This window comes from Bos grunniens, chromosome 14 (genome assembly GCF_055505025.1).
Source record: "Bos grunniens cultivar Pamir isolate PY7600 chromosome 14, Bosgru_T2T1.0, whole genome shotgun sequence".
Lineage (NCBI taxonomy): Eukaryota > Metazoa > Chordata > Mammalia > Artiodactyla > Bovidae > Bos > Bos grunniens.
The window spans coordinates 48,206,986-48,211,756 of NC_141178.1; positions in this window are offsets into that span (position 1 = coordinate 48,206,986).

A 4,771-nucleotide genomic window follows, 5' to 3' on the forward strand; every position below is an offset into this window, starting at 1 on the left:
GCAATGAAAACACAGAGTCTGAACTACTGGTACGTCAGGGAATTCCTATAAATGTGATTTATAAATCTTAAAAGGCTTTTACACTATAGAGAATGGTGTGGAGATTCCTTAAAAAACTGGAAATAGAACTGCCATACCTCCTAGCAATCCCACTGCTGAGCATACACACTGAGGAAACCAGAATTGAAAGAGACACTTGTACCCCAATGTTCATCACAGCACTGTTTACAATAGCCAGGACATGGAAGCAACCTAGATGTCCACTGGCAAACGAATGGATAAGAAAGCTGTGGTACATATACACAGTGGAATATTACTCAGGCATTAAAAAGAATACATTTGAATCAATTCTAATGAGGTGGATGAAACTGGAGCCTATTATACAAAGTGAAGTAAGTCAGAAAGAAAAACACCAATACAGTATATTAAAGCATATATATGGAATTTAGAAAGATGGTAATGATGACCCTATAGGCAAGATAGCAAAAGAGACACAGATGTAAAGAACAGACTTTTGGACTCTGTGGGAGAATGCAAGGGTGGGATGATTTGAGAGAATAGCATTGAAACATGTATATTATCATATGTGAAATAGATCACCAGGCCAGGTTTGATACATGAGACAGGGTGCTCAGGGCTCATGCACTGGGATGACCCTGAGGGATGGAATGGAGAGGGAGGTGGGAGGGGGTTTTGGAATGGGGAACACATGTACTCCCATGGCTGATTCATGTGAATGTATGGCAAAATCCACCACAATATTGTAAAGTAGTTAGCCTCCAATTAAAATAAATTAAAAAAAAAAAGAACAACAACAACAACAAAATCTTAAAAGGCTTTTAGATAACTCATATGTAGCAAAAGCAAAGTGTGTGCGTGTATGTATGTATCAATAAAATGTAAAGCTACCATGGTGATATCAGAGTATTGAAAGAGCATGTAACTCTAACACAGTTAGGTGGAAAATGAAAAATTCATCTAATCACCCAGATATTTATCTAAACTGTTGCAAAAGTATACTATTTCATGTTATCTAGGTCATTTAATGAACTTACATTTTTTTCTATGAATGTTTGATTCTGGCCAACCCTTTCTTTATCTTTGTAGTAGAACGGTATTCATATCAATTTGGAACAACTTAACTCATGAAAAATGTAATTGTTAAATGTATGCACAACACAATGTCTCTCAGCACATGCCCATAATGATCATGCTGTCAATTTAACCATGATTAACTTTTTTCTTCTAATATTATTTGTTAAATGTTTACTTATTTTGCTGTTTGCTTCTCATTAGCAGGAAGGAAAAAACACTCTGTTTAAGAAACATGTACCAGTGAAAATTTTTAAGCAGAGAAATCTATCCACAATATATTATTTTTTATCTATTGGGGAAAGACAGACATTATTTAATTGCACCCCCCCCCCCCACCAAAAGAAGAAACCCTGTACAACTTATTCATCATCATGGTCTCAGAGCATAAATTTGAGTATGATTCACTTCCCTGATGGCTCAATAGGTAAGGAATTCACCTGTGATGCAGGAGACGCAGGAGACTCTGGTTCGATCCCTAGGTTGTGAAGATACCCTGGAGGAGGAAATGGCAACCCACTCCATATTCTTGCCTGAAAAATTTCACAGACAGAAGAGCTTGGTGGACTACAATCCACAGGGTCACAAAGAGTTAGACATGACTGAGTGACTAAACACACACTTCAGTGAAACTGTTTGCCACAGATTGGTACTTGAACCCACGTGGCTGGGACTCAAACCCAGCCAAAACCCTGCTTGGGACTTTAACCCATGTGATTTGGACTCAAACCCAGCCAAAACCACAATACCTGGTTTTAGGACCTAATGAAGCTCAGGTTCTTGATATCTCATCACAGAAAGAATTCAGTGAGAGACAAAGTGATAGGTAAGAAGTGGATTTATCCAGATTCAGAGAGAAGCACACTCCACAGACAGAGTGTGGGGTACCACACAGGGCAAGTGCAGCAGCCCCGAAATTTGGAGTGGTTGGTTTTTATAGGCTGGGTAATTTCATATGCTAATGAGCAGGAGGATTATTCTAACTATTTTTGGGAAGGAGCAGAGATTTCCAGGATTTGGGCCACCGCCCACTCCTTGGTCTTTTTACAGTGTCTTGGACCTGTCATTCTCACCTCTGGGTGTATCATTTAACTTGCTGATTGAGAATCAAAGTCTAGTCTTGTCTGCCATCTTGGTCCCATTTGACTCTAATCATGGGGGCAGGAGGAGAAGGGGACGACAGAAGATGAGATGGCTGGATGGCATCACTGACTTGATGGACGTGAGTCTCAGTGAACTCCGGGAGTTGGTGATGGACAGGGAGGCCTGGCGTGCTGCGATTCATGGGGTCGCAAAGAGTCGGACACGACTGAGCTACTGAACTGAACTGGGCTATGTCATTCTTTCAAAAGTTATGCCCTGCCCCTTTTCCTCCTGTTATAAAACCAGGTTTTTTACCAATTTTTGAACATCTTGTGCTTTTCCACTTCTCTGTTTTTATCTTGGCTTGTAATAATTCATTTATCCATTCAACAGCTAGTTATTAAGCCCCTGGTAAGTATTGGACACCTGTGCTACATGCAGATAATATAAGGTGGAAAAACACACACAGTCAGTGCTGTCATTGAGATCTTGATCCACTGGGACAGACACTGATCAACTGAACATATGAATGAATGGGATGGAACCTGTGTTGAAGGGTTTGACCTCACCATGAAGATCAGGGAAGGCTTTCCCTCAGGTGGCACATGAGCTGGGGTCTGAAGGATGATTAAGGGTTACTAGGGGAACAGTCTGTGGAAACAGTATTCCAGGCAGAGAAAAGAGCCTCTGTGGAAACCGTAGAGCTGGAGAGACGCTAGCAGGAACTGAGACAGGCCAGCATGGCTGGACCAGAGAGAACACAGCACCATGTTCAGACAAGGCTCCGGTGAGAAAATAGGGGCCAGACCACGCCCCTGTGAGGGCCCTTCAAACCAAGTTAAAGGGTTTTTATCAAACCCTACAATGTTTCTCTCAACCCTAAAACAGATGGCTTCAGAATCCTATATGGTCTTTCTCAAAGGCCACCTCCTCCAAAACACCCCAGGCAGGCCTGGCGTGCTGCGATTCATGGGGCCGCAAAGAGTCGGACATGACTGAGCGACTGAACTGAACTGAATTCTTTAAAGTCAAATATGTTGTCGTCTCCTCCACGCCCTGAGGCATTCTGATCATATCTGTGTTGTCTCTTCCGCCTGGCTCTGCCTTGCATTAGGGTTATTTTTGTATATGCCTCTCTCCCTTGGCTCTTCCCAGGTGGCTCAGCAGTAAAGAACCTGACTGCCAATGCAGGAAACATGGGGTTCCATCCCTCGGTTGGGAAGATCCCCTGGAGAAGGAAATGGCAACCTCCTCCAGTATTCTTGCCAGGATAATCCCATGGGCAGAGGAGTCTGGTGGGTTACAGCCCATGGGGCCCAAAGAATCAGACACGACTGAGCAACTAAACAACAATTCTCTCTCTTGTTTGCTTGGTAGTTTCAAGGATGTGAGTTATTCACCTTTGTCTGCCATTCACACACTACAAGGGCTCAGTAAACGGTTTGCTGTTGTTGTTGTTCAGCTGTGTGGTCATGTCTGACTCTTTGTGACCCCATGGACTGTAGCCCACCCAGCTCCTCTGTCCGTGGGGTTTCCCAGGCAAGGATATTAGAGTGGGCTGCCACTTCCTTCTCCAGGGGATTTTCCCAGCGCTGGGATTGAACCCAAGTTTCTTGCATCTCTTGCATTAGCAGATGGATTCTTTACCAGTGCACCACCGAGGAAACCCTACCACAGCATATAGACATAGAGTAAATCAATAGTATTAAAATTTCACAGAGAAGGGGGTTTGGTTAGAAAAAATATGTCTTTTTTGGCTTTACCACTTGGGGGATCTTAGTTGCCCAACCAGGGACTGAACCCGGGCCACTTCAGTGAGAGCACTGAGTCCTAACCACTGGAAGGCCGGAGAACTCCAAAAGATGTCTTAATAGAGTCCTTCGTGGGCTAAGGATGAACAGAAAGATGCTACTCTAGAGGTTGTGCTCTTAACCACCAGTTAACAGTGCTTCTCAATTCTCATGTTATGTTTTTTCTTTTCTCTGAGAACAAATTGAAGGAGTAACACATTTCATCAATAATGTGGATTCATGAGCTGCAGAACAATGTGAATTTATAATCTGCTAAAATGCACCAGTCTTGAAATAGCTAGTTTAGGTATCCCCAGTTAATCAATTACGCATTTATCAAATAAAACTTAATGTACCATGTACACATTTTACTTCTCCTGGTAGTCTTCTTTATACTGTTTAACTACATACAGTATTTCTATGACCCAAGACAATTCTAGGGAAGTTTATGGAGTAGGTACAGGTGATCCTGGCACTCCCCTATTATCTTGGAACTCTTTACTTTCCCTCTTAGTGTTCTCTCTTTTCATCTCCCCTCTCTTATTCATTTATTCATCAAACCCATAAACATTTATTGAGAACCTTGCGCAATTTCATCCACTCCCATGATTTTAATGACAACATATATGCTAATGAGCCTTATTTATTTAATGAATCCAAAATCTTTAATCCTGGCAAAGATTTCTTCCCTGAAGTTCCAAAGGACCAGACTGCCTAGGGGACCTTTTGTCTTAAAAGTACCCCCCAACTGCTTCACATTCTGTGTATCCAAAAATGAAGGAATCCCCTGAGGGTCCTGTGGTTAG